This window comes from Polyodon spathula, chromosome 4 (genome assembly GCF_017654505.1).
Source record: "Polyodon spathula isolate WHYD16114869_AA chromosome 4, ASM1765450v1, whole genome shotgun sequence".
Classification (NCBI taxonomy): domain Eukaryota; kingdom Metazoa; phylum Chordata; class Actinopteri; order Acipenseriformes; family Polyodontidae; genus Polyodon; species Polyodon spathula.
Window position 1 is genome coordinate 45,932,006 of NC_054537.1, and position 20,136 is coordinate 45,952,141.

Sequence of the window (20,136 nt, forward strand, 5' to 3'; positions counted from 1 at the left end):
AGTCGGTGCCTTGACAAATTGTGTTAGGAAGCAGTCATTTGTCGCTTCCACCATTTCAATTTTATCCTTCATGCTACCTACTGGGTTTTCCCATTTTATATGGGGGAAGTTGAAATCCCCCATTAGTATGGCTTCTCCTTTGCTACACGCATTTCTAATGTCATTGTATAACAGATTATTTTGTTCACCGTCTGAATCTGGCAGTCTATAGCATGCTCCTATTATTATGCCCTTTGAATTTTTGTCTGTTATTCTGACCCATATTGATTCAGCTTTATTTTCTTTGTCCATGTTTAACCCCTGGGCTTCAAGACTGTTTCTTATGTATAGCGCTACCCCTCCTCCTCTTCTGTCCTGCCCATCTTTCCTATACAGTGTATACCCACAAATATTATATTCGTCCCCATCACTCTCAGACAACCAAGTTTCAGTAACACCTATCACATCATAGTTACTTGTTAGTGCAGTGGCTTCAAGTTCTAGAATTTTCTTTCTGATACTTCTAGCATTTAGATAAATACATTAAATGGTTGTCTTACCTGAATTGCTGTCCTTGTTTTGATGCGGTCTCCCTTCTGTTTTTTTGTTGATTTCTCCCCCCTTCCTTTCTAGTTTAAATGCTTCTGAACCTGCTCGAGGATCTTTTCTCCAAGTAGACTGGTTCCCTTGTTATTTAAGTGCAGTCCGTCCCGTCTATACAGATAGTCCTCGTTGTAGAATGTGGTCCAATGATCAAGATAGGTGAAGCCTTCCCGTGTGCATCACGTCTTCAGCCATGCATTTTGATTAATTATTTCCAGCTGTCCATATGGTCCTTTGCAAGGTGCCGGTAGTATACCAGAAAATACCACAGTTTTGGTTTTCTCTTTTAATTTCCTTCCTAGCTCTCTGAATTTGTTTTACAGGGTTTTTGGTCTGTCTCTTCCAATGTTGTTTGTACCAATGTGGACGACTACTACCGGGTTGTGTCCTGTTCATTCTAGGAGCCTGTCCACGTTCTCAGTGATGTGCTTGACCGAGGCTCCCAGAAGGCAGCACACTGTTGTAGTAAGGGGGTCCAAACTGCGAATTGAACTTGCTGTGTTTCTCAATATGGAGTCCCCAACAATCATGACCTCCCTTCTTTTTGCTGTCTGGTCACCACTGTCAATAGGGTCCTGGATGTTGTTCCTTTCATTCTCTTGTTGTTGGTTCTGCTCATCAAAATTCTGAAGTGACTCAAATTTGTTGTTTGTTTTGATTTCTGGTGGTTTTGTTTGACGAAGTTTCTTTTTTTCCCTGCTTCTGCCTACCTGAACCCAGCTGTTCTGACCTTCTATTTCCCTGGTGGCTTTCAGTCTGTTAGGGGTGATGCAGACTTCCATGAATTGCGGGTGTGCTAGTTCCTCAAGATCCTGTTGCTGTTGCACTTCTTCCAGCTTCATTTCTAGCATACTTACTAGTTTATGCAAGTCCTGAATCGCGCGGCACTTTACGCACACTTGGTTTAGCTCCACTGGGTTTTCTCGGATTTCCCACATCAAGCAGGTGTCACAGATTACTGGCTTGAAGACCATGTTGAGGGGTTTTTTTTAAGTTTAGTTTCTTCTGCAGCCGTCAACCTGCTTTCAAACTGCTTCTAAACTGCTCTGCACTTTTCCATGCCTGTACTTCTCCCACTCGCTGTCGCTTCCACTCGCTGTCGCTGGGAAGACTGCCTTGTTTAATTGCGTTGTTCTGCTGTGCTGTTGGCTTCTCCCCTCGCCCGTGTCTCAGTACGGCACTGAATTTGAATCAGCTGCTCCGAGTTTCGGCTTGTTTGTTATCAGAAAAACATACGCGGCTGTTTGACTTTGAGCTGCTGCTGTGTTTCCCCAATGTCCTGTGTTTTCTGATTAAAGCAATTAAAGATGCAATTTCTCCTTACTGCTTCTAAACTGCTCTGCACTTTTCCACTCCTGTACTTCTCCCACGCTGTCACTTCCACTCGCTGTCTCTGGGAAGACTCCCTTGTTTAACAGCAAGCATTGGCTGGGATTGAGTGTGAAATGTACTGCCTATTTTACCCCTAACAGATCCCTTGTATCTTGTTATCACTGAATTGATAAAACCGTTCTTCAGATACAGGCATATTAGTAAGTAATCTGTCCAACAAAAGCAGTGGTAAGCCTGATCCCATTTACAACAATTTGACAGTATGGGACATTTTTCCCACACAAGAAAGACGTTTTTGCAATGGTGACCTCCATGTTTCATTAATCTTCCATTAAATTTATAGAAGACTTGTTGGGATATCAGTTTGTTAGAAAGATGGATGGCTCTGTGGCAGGCTGGCGAGTGGATAGAGGCCCAGAGACAGACTGCAGTTCAAAAAAATAACTATTTTATTATAAATAAACACAAAATGAAAGGGCACAAGGGCCAAAACAAAGCAATTTAAACACAAAAAAGATAAAAAGCAAAACTTACAAAAATAACAGTTTCCAGGCTGGGCAATGCCTTCACTGGATTCAAAATTTCTAAACAACCCAAAAAAAAAACCAACCTGCTTCCTCAGCTCCCTCTCCCCAAATGAGAAGCAGAGGCCTCCTTTTATATCAGGTGGCTGGGCGCTGATTGATCGTTAATCAACCTAATCAACTAATCAACCCCAGCCACCTGAACATAATAAACCCAGGCAGGTAGGGGAAGTTAACCCAATCTCTGCCAATTTAAAGGGCAGAGCTTTGCTCTGCCACAGGCTCATTAAAATATTTTCCCTATGTCTCACCACATTCCTCATACACACTTATTTGTCACCTGAAGCCAGATTTACGCTATATAATATCTGACCAAAAATATTTAAAATGACCACTGTCCCTCAACAGGAACCAACAACTGCATGAATATAAGTTGTCCCATTTTGTAGATGGTGGGTCATGTCACATTTCTCTCTCATTTTATCATTAATAAATGTCCTACAGAGTTCCAATGTCAGAAGTCCCCAAACTTCCTTGACTTAAGGCCCCCCATGACATACTGACAAGGGACCCACCCACCCAATGTAAAATGTTCTTTTCCTTCCAGTCTCCACCTTTTTGTTAGTGGTACAGCAGTACATTAGAAAGTAAGATTATGAATGTATGACAGAGCTCATGTCAAGGTAGTAAGTGTCAGAGATCATATCTTTGTACTGTATATACTCCAGCCCCCTGAAGCCACCTTGTTCCCCCAGCTGCTTCAACAAAGAATACAGGAATAATAGGTTGAGTATTTTTTAACACTTTTGACTGTTTATTTCTCCTAATCCACCAACTGATAGTAGAACTGTCTATTTCTATACAGAACAACATTTCCGGTAGATACTTAATTTATTCTAACTTTGACTCTCAAAACCGCTACTATTACAGTACATTTACCTTCACTGAGGGCGAAAAATATTTTCCTCAGAAATTTTGGAAAGTTGGAGTTTTTTTATTAGATTTTTTTATTTTTATTTTTTTATTATTTAGTCAAATTCCTTGAAGTTGTCTTAATTCAGAGAATGCCAAACGTTGCTGGCGTGGACCTAAGGGTTAATATAAATAATGAACCAGATATGAATTTATAATATAAACTAGTCCAGTTCTAGATTTCCATTTCTGGCAGTATCAATAAAGCGGACAAACACCTGCTTTAATTCCAGTAATGCATGTCAGCTGTGTTCCTGCTGTTATCTTATAAGGTTAAAAAAGGTTCATAATAGGCTCTTTGTCTCTGGCACGGCTTCAGCAACTCATGTCACTAAAAATAAAGATCTTTTTTTTTTCTTCTGTTAGTAAATTAAACATGTATATGTTTTAACAAGCTGGAATTACATGCCAAGAGCCTTGGAAACCGGCTATGCAGAGAAATCCCCACATCTTATTGCCAGTGTTTCTGAAGACAAGAGGGTCTTTGTCACAGCTGAAAGTGTCAAAGGCAGACATATTAAAAAAAGAAGAAGTAAAACAACCCCACTCATTTTATTGGTTGTGTTAAATTTTATTGTATTACACTATAATTTCCTCATTTGACTTCAGAACTGGATGCATGTGCTACAATGTTTTGTATCAATTGTTTACCTTAAAAAAAATGTAATTTACTTTTCAACCTTCTACACCTTTAAAAAAAGAATGCAATGCATTGTTTGTGTGACAGAAATGTGAAAAAAATTAAATTCTAGAACAGTTCTGCAAGTAACATTTTATGTTTAAAGGATTTTTCCATGATGCAAAGTTTTATATGCTTGTTCTTTGTGTAATTGAATACCTGTCACAATCATATGGTGTTTTACTGTGTCTCTAGGTAACTGTAACCATGGTTTCACTTAATGATTAGTGTTTGCAATTAAGTTAGAAGGATAAAATGGTGATAATTTCTGATAAGTTTTAGGAAATTTATAAAAAATAATTCTGGTGAATACAGTGCAGTCATTGAAAATAATGACATTTTGGCTGATCATTTGGTATATAATTTTAGTTCGCTGCGGAAGTTCTTTGTGCTTTTTACATTCAAACAATAGTACTGATATAAATAATACAGGAGAAAACATGTAACTGCTGTAGAATGTATTCAGTGTAAACATTGCTGTCAAATGCTGTTCAAATACAATTAAGTATATAGCAAATGATATTACAAGAAAGAGGATTTCTGAAAGTTGTACTTAAAGTCCATATTTATTTATAGGTGTGGAAGTTTAACAAAATAAGAGCTTATGTTTGCTTTGTTTAACATTACAATTACAAATTACTAGCGTTATACCCCCGACCAATAGGTAGAAGTTGAACTTATATGACATCATAAAGAAGATAAATTTTTGCTTTATGACTGTACCTGCATAGTCCTACAAATTAGTGAAGAAAATTGATGGCAGCTCGTATCACAAGGACACGTTATTTCTTCTATTAAAAGACTCCCAGCAAGATTTAGATTTTAACTTTACGTAATGTTCCTTTACATAATTGTAATATTCTGTTCATTTGTCGTCTAGCTGTGGTCATTGTGGAATTAAGGTGGAGTTATCCAAAGACAAATAATTTGATATAGTGCCTATATTTTTGTATTTGTAAATTAATTTATTTTCTATACACTAAACAAAAAAAAAAATACTCAATTTGTTGCATGTGAGGTAGGCTATAGTGTAAGTACCGATACAGTACACAGTTACATCATCTTACAATTACTGCACAGGCAAGTTGTTTAACATTAACATGTATTCAAGCAGCTCTGGTAGGCCTCACCATCAAATTAATTATTTGCACATTCCAAACAGTTAAAACTTAAAATACATTAATATAATACACTGATTTAGTATTTAAATAGTGGCTGTTTTAGACATGGGCACTGCAGAAGGCCTTTACATGACTGAAGGGACGTTTAGCCTATCTGTCTGTCAATAATCTCTGTGGTACCTTAGTGCAACTGTTCTCTAAGGGGTAAAATTTCACGAGCCTAAAGAAATTATTCAAAGTACATGGAAAATTCCACACCTATTTACTTCATTGTCATCAATATTTTGTTAACCACACTTCTGAATAAAGCACTCTTACTTGGCATTGTATTGTATTGCTTTACACATGCATATGTTAAACCCTCCTCTGTGTAGCTTTCTGCAGCAGCTCATGAGATTACAATTTCCAAACAAAATAAAAATAGAAGCTCGTCTGACCAGAAAGAGGCACCAACTTTTTTTTCTTTAGACTACCTTTATTGTAGGTTGCACACAACCCTTTTTATTGCAATATGTTTGTGGAGACCTGCCATCAATGGCACGTTATAAAGGTCAGTACATTGATGAGGCCTACCGTATCTTTAAAGGAACTACAAAAGTCAAAGTAAATCAGACAGATTGTAATTAGTTAATCCGTCAATAAATCAATGTATTTTGATATCTCAAATATGCAGTTATAGCAAACATGTATTTTCAAATGAAAACATATCTGGTACCAGATTTAAGAAAGGTTTTGATTTACATGTTACTGACAGACTGTTACTGTTTAGTTCCTAGGTTATTTCATCTGAGCAATGTCTTTGGGTATAATCATGTTACTGGTTGATTAATGACAGGAGGGCAGTGAAGGGGTAAGGAATGACCAATGTAGTGCAGAACTACCAGAAAACAAGGTATGCAAACAGATGTATTTACCCTCATGCGGTACCAGATACCTTGTTTTTTCAACACTGCACATTTATAGAGAATGGATTTGCATGACCGGTAACAATAATGAAAATATTTGTTAGCTACAACTACTTTAACTACTGACTTGATAGTAACGTGTTTTTGCTCGAAATTCACACCCGTCATTCTCCTGAAAGTGACAAGTGTGGTGGCTGGTTTTCTTCATGGTGACCTAGTCGAAACTATTTTACATTGTTGCAATGTTATAGTGGAATTTAGTGATATGCACCTGTTCTACTGTACTTTGCTACACTTTAAAGCCAGGCTGTGTTGTCACAATATACAGTACAGTGAAAAAATATTTTCCCCCCCTGTCTGATTTTCTGCATTTTTGTAAATTTTCCACATTGAATTTGGTCAGATCTTTTTGTGGGTTGTAGGAGTATATAGAGGGAGTCTGAGAGAAAAAAATGACACCAAAGTTTGGTGCTTCTTTCATTTGTTTGGTGTGCAAGGTAATCAAACATGCAATCTTCAGGTGTGAAAAAGTTACTGCCCATCTAGTTAATTCAACCCAAATAAAGGGATAACTAACAAAGGGATTTGCGGGTCTCTCTCGCCTCAGCTAATGTCAGTATTCATGATTCCACCATCAGAAAGACACTGGGCAAAAATGGGATTCATGGCAGCGTAGCAAGGCAGAAACCAGTGCTCACTAAGAAGAAAATGAATGCTCGTCTCAAGTTTGCCAAAAAGCACCTGGATGATCCTCAAGGGTTCTGGAACAATGTTCTATGGACAGATGAGTGAAAAGTGGAATTTTTTGACCAACATGGGCCCTCTGGTGAAAACCAAAGGCTGCATTCCACAGTAAGAACCTCATACAAACGGTCAAGCGTGGTGATGGTAGTGTCATGATTTGGGGATGTTTTGCTGCACCAGGACCTGGACGACTTGCCATCATTGAAGGAACCATGAATTCTGCTCTGTATCAGAGAATTCTACAGGAGAATGTCAGGCCATCCGTCCGCGAGCTGAAGCTGAAGCGCAGCTGGGTCATGCAGCAAGACAATGATCTGAAACACACAAGGAAGTCTACATCAGAATGGTTGAAGAACAAGAAATTTAAAGTTTTGGAATGGCCTAGTCAAAGTCCAGACCTAAACTCCATTGAGATGTTGTAGCAGGACCTGAAACGAGCAGTTTATGCTCGAAAACCCACAAATGTCACTGAGTTGAAGCGGTTCCGCATGAAGGAGTGGGCCAAAACTGTGAGAGACTGATCAATAACTACAGGAAGCGTTTGTTTGCAGTTATTGCTGCTAAAGGTGGCGTAACCAGTTATTGAGTCTAAGGGGGCGATTACTTTTTCACATGGGGGCATTGGGTGTTGCATAACTTTCTTTAATAAATAAATGAAATAAGTATCAACATTTTGTGTTATTTGTTCACTCAGGGTCCCTTTTATCTAATATTAGATTTTGGTTGAAGATCTGATAACATTCAGTGTAAAAAATAAGCAAAAATGCAGAAAATCAGATGGGGCAAATACTTTTTCACGGTACTATATATATAAGGGCTGTCACACGATTCAAAACTTTGAACGGTTGATTTATGGGCATTAGATGATTAATCGGCAGATTAATCCGTGCACATTTTTATAAAGGTAATGATCTTATAGCGGCTGTCCTGCATAATAATACTAAAAAAACAATGGAATCTAAAACAAAACAAAAAAAAAAGCCCAATGGGTATTTGGTCTTTTTAAAATTATTATTATTATTATTATTATTATTATTATTATTATTATTATTATTATTATTATTATTATATATTATTATTTTAGTAAATGTAACACATTTTCACAGAACAACTGTTCTTTCTGGACACTGTCAGTCACATACCTGAAAACACAAGACAGCTGAGCTGCGTTTCCATTGTTTGTTATGAGAAAGTAATTCCACATAATTACCTCTATTTGAGGAATTGGTGCCTTCATAGTGCCCTCTGAATGCCAGTTCTTGCTTGCCAAGGTAAACAACAGAATCAATCAAGCACAGAAGCTCATGATTTCTTTTTACTTGCTCATTGCTTAATTGCTGTATTGTATCCCTACACTTCTGCTCATCTAGTTGAACATCAATCTGAGTTTGTCCAAAACCTTTGAGCATTACAGTGACTCGCAGGTTACTTTTTGGGAATGCTCATGTTTTTATGCTGACTTTGATAGACATCCTAGATTTGCTGTAGCCAGTGCTGTTTCATATCACCTTTTCTGTACTGAACAGATTGACAGCTACCGGTAAGCCACGGATACCTTTCATAATTTTAATTTTGAAAGAGGCTAGTATATCCCTTCACTTCCCTTCCAGTGTCAGTTTAGGTATTTGTGGTTATACCTTTTTTTCTGAGAAAGTTTTATTTGAAAATTGATGTCTCCATTGTCTGACATTTTTTTGTATTTAATTTTTTTTTTTATAAAAAGTCCCACCTCTGCACACTCATGATTGGACACCTGCATAACAAAGGGCAGATCTTTGACTCTCCCACTGGTTAAACCTACTAAAGACCTTCAATTGTTTATGTCCCGGCTCTGCTCACTTATGATGGACTGCCACAGAGAAATTGCAGATCTTCTATTGGTTGATTTTATTATATATATATCTGCAGGATTTAAACTGTAATATATATATATATGCTATCAACTCTTTAGTTGTATATCTGTATACTGTAAAGTGCATTGCTTGCTGCTTGTATTATGCCTGGGTTTTATCCCTGCGCCACACGCAAAACCAGTCTGCCTGAGGACAAACACGGCAGGTGTTCTTCCCGCCTGGGGCCAGAGTGCGCCAAGAAGACACTGGTGAACCAGTTTATGCAAGTTTTTTGCACATTTCTCTAAGTGCGTGCTGTAGAAACATCTCTCTTACAGCTCTACAGAGTGCTGTGTGTCTCTTACTCCTGCACAGCTCTTCCCCATCACCCTCTGTTAGAGAGCTGGCTACGCCCTCACCCCATGGCTTTGTGCATTGGGAGACTGGACAACGCACGTAGGAAATAGCCCATGTAGGAAACCGTCTTCACGGTCTTCCTTATCTTCATCTGCTTCTCCTTCTCCTTCTCTTCCCCCAAAGAAGAAGAAGAGTCACCATTCCAGTCGATTGGCAGACTCAGAGCTGATAGAAAATCTACGGGCAGCTGTTTCCCACCAAGCAACAGTGGTCACAGAATTACTGAGTGAACGTTTGGTGCCATCTGCTTCGCCTGCCCCTTGGGGCCCCAGAGGCCTATGAGCACAGATTGGCAACAGGAGGACATGTTGTCCATTGCAACCTCTGAGGAGAGGGGCAAACAGGAGCTGGCATTCGTATCTGAGGATGTGGAGTCAGACAGCTGCGGTTAAGCTCTCCCTATCGGCAGAGCTTATACCACTGATCAAGAGGACCACTGCAGTCTTGCAAGTGCCCTGGCCTACACAAGGTAAGGAAAGGCTCCTACTGTTTCCCGGTCAATGTACACCCTATATAGGGTGCAAGATGCGGAGAAACTGGGCCTAGTCCAATTAATGCCAGTGGAGGCGTCAATTGCTGCTTTGGTACAGGTGCCTAATTTAGCACCCCTGTCAAAGGATGTTGATATTGCTATTACAGTACCATAATGCATTTTATAGCTACTGTGCACAGAGTAACAATCAATTTGAAAACTAAAGCAATTTTTTTTATTACTTTTAATTCGTTATTACCGAATTTGTATTTCAGGGGAAAAATTGGTAAGTATGTCATTTCATTTGATGTCCCAGAATTGAGAACTGGGAGCAATGGTTTTATAATCTGTTTTGACAATGGCTTTTATTGCTTTCTAGTTTTTCCCTTTGCATGGGATATTGTATTTTCTGTTGATAAACTAAAATTCCAAAAGAGTTTCCTTGGCTTAATGCCTTGATTGAATATTGAAATGGAAAAAAAAATTAAATAATAGAAAGCTGCTTAAATTGTGAAAGAGGAGAGATCTGCACTTGAAATCCATTTTTTTGACTGTTCAGAGTCCTAGCTTCTCGGCTGACAACTGGCAGATGATCGCACAGCACAGCCATGGAGGGAAGGTAACAGATTAGTTTAGGAGAGGTGTTGTCTGGTGTATGTGGTGGCATGGTGTCATTTATTTTTATTGTTGTTACAGGGGCTAATTTTGAACTTGGAAAATTTGTCGATCGGTGGCTAAGATTCATCTCGGACAGCTGGAATGCTTCAGCCTGGGCAATCTCGATGCCAAGAGATACTGGGGTCATGCCAAGGACTACGTTGAGGTAAGTTATGGGTGGGCTGATGAAAACAGTCCCCCCCCCCCCCCCCCCACACACACATCTCTTTTTGTCTTGTGGGCTATGTTTTCCTAGATCAACAGCAATATTTGATCTGCATGTAATCTCTTGTGAACTGGTGCCAGGAAGGAGTGGGCCACTGCTGGGACACTGTAGACTGTATTAGAGTTCCCAGAATTTAGTAGCACAGCAGGCTGCTTACGGTTTGAGGTTAAAAAAAAAGAAAAGAAAAGAAAGACATGACTGATCTTATGTCTCATGATAGCAAAATAGCTGTCTGATTAATGTATACTTGGCAGTGGTCACCAAGACACACAGGGGTAGGGAAACCCTACGAATTGCAATCAGGAATGAAGCCAGTAGTTCTGACCCCATGGAATATGCATTGTTGTCAGAATTTTTATTTTATTTTTCTAGCACCAAAAAACATAATCGACATAGCTATTCATTTATAATTCGATCAATTTCAGTATTTTCAATTAATTAAAACATGAGTGCTGATATGATCGCCACATGTTATAATTAGTTCCCTCTAAAACCAGATAAGAAAACATACCTAGACGAATCAGCCAGAATTGTCTGAAATGAGGTATCATAAGAAATGTGGTACAGCCTGCAGAAATACCGGCAAATGAGAACCACAAGATAGCAGAATAATCTTCAGTTAAACAAACACGGTGCCTCACTACTAAGCTATTTGTTATTCTGCAGTGCCTTTTTTTTGCCTCTTGCTTCTGTCTCAATAGGAATATTGTATTATAATTACGTTATACCACATTTAAACGTTTCTTGTAGAGTTTTACTGCACTAGACAGCAGCAAAGTGCAGGAAAAAAAAAGTGTTTGGACCTGGCGAGTCAGTTTCTCTCGGTTAGATCCGAGGTCTCCTTTGCTTACAATACTATTTCTCTCCACTTGAATCATACATCCCTGGGACTCAGATTGGCTTCCACTGCCACTTATGTAATTTAAACAGAAATTAAAAAAATCATAAAACATGAAAAAGTAAACCCACTGACATGATTCTGCAGATGTACGTGATTACTTGAACGGTGTATGTGGCTTTTACATCATGCTTGTGGGAGAAAATTAATCCAGATGTCTGCTACTAATAAAAAGGATGTGCTTGGAAAAAACCCCCCACCAAAAAACACCCTGTAAATGAAAAACAGTACTTACTGTATTTTGTTGCATTACTAGTGTTAAAAAAGAATGACCTCTGTTGTACCTACCACATTGGAATATCTTTAACCCCAGTTTAACAGGTATTGTCATTTGGCAGTTAATGGCTGTGACTATTTGTGTGACTACAGCAACTGTATAAGAATTTTTCAAGTTAATTTACAGTGGAGCCACATAGATTTTATTTTTGCTTTGCATTTTACCACACAATCTGTCATAAACCTGTCTGATTAAGCAGGGTAATGCTTGATTAATGTTAGGGTTAATTATCGGTTTGCAGAAAGAGAGGCTTGCCTAATTGTTCCTAAAAGTAGAGCTGTTGTGCAGAATTTAAGCACACCCAGCTTGAACAAAGTCTTGTTTTTTGGGGGTCTGAAAAAACAACTGATGCTTGGGTTGATGTTTAAATTATTAACAATTAAAAAGTCAGAATTGTAATCCCAAAATGTTAAACAGGTTCACCAAGTGGTTAAGCCAAGTGGTTCGTCATCAGTCCCATACATAACACATTTGTAACAGGTTGTTGTTGATAAAGTATGACATCATATTGTTTTATTGATTGATGCATTTTGATCACTTTGAAATAATTTTCTACATCTGTGTTTAAAAAGCTGACCTAGATATACTGGCAGTCAAAATTATGATATTGTCAGATTTGAAACTGGCAGTGGCACATTTATTTGAGCTTTTATCCTACTCAGACCCCTTACTTACTAAATATCTTGGTGTCTGTGACTAGCTAATTGTCTCCTCTTTAAAAATGTGTTTTCAAAATGTTGCTTTGAATTAGACCACAGAATTTATGACTGACTTGAAGACATTGTGACTGACTAACCTGACCAGCTGAAAAAATATGATTTCAACTTAGCTGAAGATTTTCAACAGACTTTTTAAGATGTGACAATGCAACAAAAATAAATGGCGAAACACATACTAATGTAATATTTAGGGATGCACCGATAAAGATTTTCTTGGCCAATACCAATAGCCGATGGTTACACTATGTAACACAATTTTTGTTCCTGGGTAGTAAGTGTTATTTCCTAATTGCTTATGCCTCAAAAGTATAGAAAATGGCTGTTATTCCCCATAAACTTTGCTTTTGTGACCAGGACAGTGATATTTTGAAATTTACCTATTTTCAATGAGAAAATGGGCGAATTTGTGTCTTTTCGTTCACATAAAGTCAGAAAAAAACAACATATGAATCCAAATTAACATGTATTTATACTAAAGTAATACAAAAAAGACTACAAAAGATTTAGAAGTGAGTAGTTTTTCGAGATTTACGATTATACTGTAAATCACTTTCACGAATCAGCCCCCAAATGTAGTCTCCCATCATGTTCTCGTTATACTGTCCTTGGTAGTGGTGTTCAAAGTCCAGTATATCCTGGTGGAAGCGCTCGCCTTGCTCCTCCGAGTATGCTCCCATGTTCTCCTTGAATTTATCAAGATGAGCATCAAGGATATGGACTTTGAGGGACATCCTACAGCCCATTGTGCCGTAGTTCTTCACCAGAGTCTCAACCAGCTCCACATAGTTTTCGGCCTTGTGATCGCCCAGAAAGCCTTGAACCACTGCGACAAAGCTGTTCCAAGCCGCTTTCTCCTTACTAGTGAGCTTCTTGGCGAATTCATTGCAGTCCAGGATCTTCTTTATCTGTGGTCCGACGAAGACACCAGCTTTGACCTTTGCCTCAGACAGCTTAGAGAAGAAGTCTTGAAGGTACTTGAAGGCTGCCGACTCCTTATCTAGAGCTCTGACAAATTGTTTCATAAGGCCCAATTTGATGTGCAGTGGTGGCACCAGCACCTTCCAGGGGTCCACCGATGGCTCCCACTTGACATTGTTCCTCCCCACAGAGAACTCGGTCCGCTGTGGCCAGTCCTGCCTGTGGTAGTGCGCCTTGGTGTCCCTGCTGTCCCAAAGGCAAAGATAGCTGGGAAACTTGGTAAAACCACCTTGGAGACCCATCAGGAATGCCACCATTGCAGCCTCTTGATTCCATCTCAGAAAAATGCAGATATGTATCCATTTAGGCAGCTGGAACTAAACTGAACTGGTGGGCTTAAGGCCCCTGTATTTATACTACTATTTATATTACTGGAAAGTTCTAGAAAGTTCTAGAAGTTACTTCAAATTTACTCAGCACTGAATCTATCTGGAATGTTCTAGAAAATAGGTAAATTTCAAAATATCACTGTCCTGGTCACAAAAGCAAAGTTTGTGGGGAATAATAGCCATTTTCTATACTTTTGAGGCATAAGCAATTAGGAAATAACATTTACTACCCAGGAACCAGAAAAAAAAAAATTGTTACACTGTGTTGTTTTATATCTTAGCCAAGCCCTGGGGTATGGGTACAAATCTCAAGGTGCTTGGGTCCATTTCCCTTGTATAGCCCCATACATTACTTTAGAATATAAATTTTAAAGTGGTTTGCAATATGTGGCACAGTGCCTTTCTAGAATAGTTTTCTAGTTAGCAATACACTTTAAAGACTTTCAACGTAAATTTAAAGTTGACAGACTCTCAACTATTTTGAGGTGAAACTAAAGGCCCACACACATGCATATACCATTGCTTCTGGTTTTTAATGAAACAACCCTTAGATCAAGAGACTGCAGATTAGCACCCTTTTTTTGTTTTGCTTTCCAGTACTACATAATCTCAAATGTCACCGTACAAAGCGTTGGAAGCAGCTGTTTTAACGGTGTGACAGCAATGCTTTGCAAAACTTTATGTTTTGTCTTGTATTTCATTTTTGTGATCTATCTTTCTTTGCCGCATTGGCATTCTACACAGCTGTAAAATAGAACAAAACACAATTCTAATCATTACCAACTCATCTCCTAAGGTATAAAGTAATTTGTCTAAAGTCGGATATCTCATTGTTTTACACAAAAAGAAAACATAATAGTTCTGTCAAAACCTAGACTATCCCTTAATTTAAAAAAAAAAAAAAAAGAAAAAATATATAATACAATCTAAGCCAAGATCCTTATTCTTTATATGGGCATATGTTTGGTTGTGGTTAAACATGTTGTTTAGAAATGCTGAACATTTTGCCCTGTTAAACTGTTGGCCCCAGTTCTCTCTGGTTCTGCTTCATTGCTTTCTCAGAATGTTTTAATGTCTTTTGCTGTCTTTTAGGCCACAGTGGTCCATGTCTTGGTATGTTTCCTTACAACATCCTTTTATGGATGCCTCCCATTCCTACTGCATTTTTAGAATTCTTTTCAGCTCATTTTGTTGTTGGCTGCAAAATACAGTACAATAAAACACACTGCCACACTGTTTTCTGCAAATTAGTTTTTTACATAAGGCATAATTAATTGAAAAGTGTGAACTCAAGCTGTTATTTTCTGTTCTAGTGACTTTTTCAATATTTATATATTTTGCTATATTAATAGCCATAGTAGTTGGCAGTTTATACAATAGTTTTAAAATCCCTTGCTAATATAAGATTAATTTGACTATTTTTCATGTGTTCTACCAAAATGACAAATGACAGTAACACACAGATAATAGTTCTATAGCAGCATTTTATAGTGAAGTGATAAGAGACATATATTTCATGTAATATGTGTAGAGTGAGATTTAGCAGCGTCTCACACAAATGCTAACATTTTAAAGCATGTAAATACTACATGGTTGGTCGAAGCACTGTTAATTTTAGCATAGCACTGTAGGTAAATTTAGTATAATATTTGGTATAAGTGTATGCACTTACCTACTGTATAGTATCACTTGTGACACCAGCAGTTTAACATAGTACCCTCTCTTAAATCAGTAGTAGTATCTGAGAATCACAAAAGGAGGACAAAACATGTTTAATGCGTGGGCGGGGGGCGGGGGGGGGGGGGGGGGGGGGGGGGGGGGGGGGGGGGGGGGGGGGGGGGGGGGTCATCTCAGTTCTTGTTAATGATGAACAAAGTGTGTTACCTTTAATTCAGTAATAATTTGTAAAGGCAAATGTCCTTTTTTTATGCATTCTGAATTGACATTGGCAGTCTCACGGTTTTTGTCAGCGATCTTAGCACTAAACGTTATACAGGGATTAGGCATTTTGTTTCAATTTGTTTGAGTAGTGGCTCAATGTCTACATGCTTAATGTTAGTAAAAAGAAACATGTGTATAAAACTAGACACTTTGAACATATTTTGTTTTGTCCATTTGACAGTTATTCTAGAAAAGTATGAATAACAGGGGAATTGGGAAATAACTAGGTAGAAAAATATATTACTATATTTGGCCACAAGATGGCTAAATAATAAAATAAAAATAAAATAGTGCACACATGCAGAGGGTCCATGTAATTGCATAGTAATTACACAGCACCTTGAAGGCTAAAAATATGTGTGTAAAATCAATATGTGTGTAAGAGTTTTTGGATTATAGCCAAATGTAATCCAAAACACTCAGTATAGGAGGCTAAGAATGTAGGATAAACTTCCTTTAAAAGTTGGTGTAAAATCAAGGCAGTTGTTGTGTTTAGCATGTAGAGGGTAACAGACAGACATCATCAGGGTCCCAATTGTTTTAAATAATAATAATACAGTAAGTGGTCTCAGTCACACTATTCATGTGCTTGTGCTCAAGTAAAGAAAGTTAAACTACAGTATCCACCATCATTTTTAGTTTTCTTTGGTATCTGTTTAATATATTTGTCCTTCGTTCTGTGCACTTCAGTATAAGTGAAACACAGACATTGCTTATTTTTTAATATAATACAGCATGTCATTTCGCAGCATTCCCATTTCAATGTTTTTATATAACAGAAAGTTATACCGTTACAATAGTGATACACTACACACCTTTCTGTGACCGTTGCATAAATCATAGATCATCTGGATTTGATCATCCCCAGACCGTCATGGTAACTTCATGGCAAATAAAAAATAAAACTATACCTTTGGAAGATAATTCTGGATTTCTGTAAAGGATGCGTCAGGGGTCTTCTGAGGTTATAAGCATCATTAGATTTAATTTCCCCGTTGTTTCCCACAGTATGTTATGAATGATCTTCATAAAGGTAGAGAGTGCATCTTGCTTTATGCAGTAAGATATTGCTCCAAAGCAGTGGTTCCCAACCTTATCCAATGTAGGGACCATTTGCCATGCATTTTTTTCACATCAACATTTTTAAACTAATTTGTATGTGTTTATATATAAGCGAATGTAGAAAATAAAGTATTTATATAATGTACCTAACTTAATGAGATTTCTGGGCTTGAATCTTCGCTACCAGGTCAGCAAGGAATGTTGTCATTTTGCGCATTGAAAGTTGCTGATGGCAAAATCTTTACTGCTTTTCAGGTTTAGGACTTTTGTTTGACAAAACCTCCTGACAAATAATGCACTGGAGCTTGGGTCGTCATCAGATCCAGTAAATGTAAATGCCAATGTTGGTCCCTGTAACATATCTTATAATTAGATATCACGTAGTTAAAGTTGTTTGTTGTGTTGCTTAGTAGTAGCTCAGAATTTTGGGAGTTGTTTGCGGATCAGCTAAAGTTTACGCATGGACCACAGGTTGGGAACCACTGCTCTAGAGGCCTGGATTTAAATCGGACTTCAGTGAAATTGAATTACTTTTGCCCCTCATGCTTAATGATCGTTAATCAAATAAAATAAAAATAACATGGTACATGCTTATATTTTAAAAAAGAAAGCTTTTCTTAGACACTTAGTTCTTAATCTTCATCTGATTTGACAGAAGTAATCAGGAATTACAACTGAATTGAGACTTCCAATGTCTTTAACCAATATTCCAGTTCTTGGAAACATACTGTAGGGCACTCTTTTGAGAATGTCAGGTGTGGTAATGGGTGGGCTTGAGAAGATTCTCCCCTGGGAAGCTTTGCAGATGGGTTGAGTTTAGTAACATCTTTCATTTCTCCACGTCAATATTTTCCTGGCATCTTCAAGAAATATAAATAAACAGCAGGCAGCTGTGCGGCTAGAGCCCGTTTCACCTCCGAGTCACAGGGGGCCACTGCAATTCATTTCAAGTGAAACCTTAGACATACTTAAGCTGCGGTGCAATAAACCTAGCTGTAAATAGAGCCCCCCAAGCCGTAGCCTAATAAAATAACACGAAGTCTGAAATCCCAAGTCAGTTGGGTATCAGTCCCGACAGAAGTAAGGTTACAATGGGCTGGGATATTAAGGTGTTAATCAGATTAATTGAACGCTACATTTAACATCATAGCAATAAAAAATGGGAAATGACTAGGCTTTGCAACCATTTTAAATTCTCCTTTCAGGATTGTTAGAAATTGAATTTGCCCCATGTTAAAAAATGTACAAAAAAATCATCAAAAAAGAAAAAAAAACAATAGATTTACAAACCTGTTGCATTACCACTGTACCAAGGTTGCACTCTCTTTTTCTGTTTATTTTTTAATGCACAGAATGCTTCCTCTTATAAAACACCCAGGAGTGGGAGATCAGCCTCCATGAAGATGGACCCTCTGAGATTGAATTACAGTCTCTCTGCGCTTTTATCAAATCTGATTTTATTAAGGTATTTACACCAAAATCCTGTTTGCTCCAAAACTGTTAATCTTACTAAACAAATAAGTCCCCATAAGCTTGATTTATTGACTCAATATCTCCCTAGAGTTTCACCTGTTATGTAGTATTAACCTTTTCATTTTCCTTCTACAACATTGCAGAAAAAAAAAACCTGATAATTCTTGATGAATCTAAGCCTATGTGCCTTTATTTCTATCAAAATAGTTAAATCATTTAGAATGCTTATAAAAACACCAGAGCAGACACCACCTTGTTGTGAACATGCTGTTAAAAGAAAAATGTTAAACTGTCAAAAATATTACTAAAGAAAGGTTGAGTCAATCAGCGAGTCATCTATGTGTCGGGTAGTCAACGCATTAGGTCATACTATATTATTTTCCTGATAAACGAGACTGGTCAGCTTTATTCATGTATATAGATTTATTATATATATTATATATTATATATCTAATATATATATATATCTATATATATAGGTCAGTCTCCACGCCAATCCCCAACCCCCGGTGAAATTTATGATGAAGCAGACTTGGCGGCTCGAATGAACTGAAGAAAGAATAACAAACAAAAGAAGAGAGAAACACTAAGAGTAAACCCAAGTTTTATTATTTTTGTTCTCTGTAACCATTCATGTTTATTATTTGTTCTTCTCTCCCCTTCTCTCTCTTCAGTTTCACTGATCCTGCATGTTCACTGCAAGGACATTTCATCACTTGATGACCTTCGACACCGCGCACTGGCACATGAATATTTAAATCTTGAGAGAAGCCAGATGGGCAGTAGAAAGTGCATTTCATAATTTTGAATTAAGTACTTGTTTTTTAAGAGACAATGGCATTGAGCAAACCCTCCACGAGTAGGCAACGAAAAATATGAGGCGTTAAGCCAGAATGGGAGGAAGTTTGCTTTCACTGAAAACAGTGGTAACCCTCTGTGTCTCACCTGCAGCAAATCACTTTTATCTGAATATCCTCCTGGATAAGACTTGAGGAGAAAGAAGCTGGCCTCTTTAAAAGCATGTCTCAGCTGTCAGCAGATGCTCCTTTCAGTGTTCAGTAAAGGAGCTGACGACTCAAACGAGTTTTGTATAGCACGGAATATTGCTCTTGCCAAACGTCCTTATTCAGACTAATAAATCTTTTTTATAAAATTGGAGTGTTGGCTCCAGACTAGAGAATGAATGTTTAAATGTTATATTGCTGTCTGAAATTTATATTATATTTACATATCTTACGTCTCGTCATGAGCAGGTACTCTAATCCCTTTCAAAATAAATATAGTGCAATTGTTATCCACAAAGCTCAAAGTATTTAATACATGCAGCAGTCATACAAAAAAAAAAAAAAAAAAACACATTTAAAAAAAAAAAAACTGAGCATTCAGATCTTAGAGGGAAGAACTTGTCAAAGATTTCACCAAAAAGCTTGTCTTTTTATGTTCTTTTTGGTGAAATCGGCAGTTATCATATTTTCCTACATAATAACTGAATATATTTTAATTTAAATTGCATAATGCAAACAGTATAAACAGAATAATGCAAATAGTATTGCATTTAAAGTTTAATACTGTACTGAACAGAGTAAATGCAAGATTCTGTTTTCCTGTTGTAGCGAATTAAAAAAAAATGTTTAAGACACTGCTGAAAACATCAGTCTGTGTGATCAATCAGTGCTATGGAACAAGTGTTGCTTATGCAAGCAAGATATTTCAGTTTTTTATTTATTTTTTTAATATTTCCCAACATAAAAACCAATGTTACCTTACAATAATTGATTCTGAGTTACAGTGTTTAAAAATAAAATATCAAACAGAACGAAATTTCAATGTACCAATTATAATTCGGTTATATGAGAAAATTGGTCGGTGGTCTGATTACTTTTGCAAGGTACTGTGTGTGTGTATGTATGTATGTATGTATGTATATATATATATATATATATATATATATATATATATATATATATATATACACACACACACACACACACACACA

General features: G+C 37.4%; 1 long non-coding RNA gene across 1 annotated transcript in view; it reads left to right on the forward strand.

Moving 5' to 3' along the window:
• The window catches only part of LOC121314585, a 141,921-nt gene extending 122,566 nt beyond the window's left edge, over positions 1-19,355 (forward strand). The window contains exons 4-6 of the long non-coding RNA XR_005950122.1: positions 10,277-10,403; positions 18,020-18,132; positions 18,815-19,355. This is a non-coding gene — a long non-coding RNA (uncharacterized LOC121314585). The remainder of the gene's footprint in view (positions 1-10,276; positions 10,404-18,019; positions 18,133-18,814) is intronic.
• The last annotated feature ends 781 nt before the right edge of the window (positions 19,356-20,136 follow it).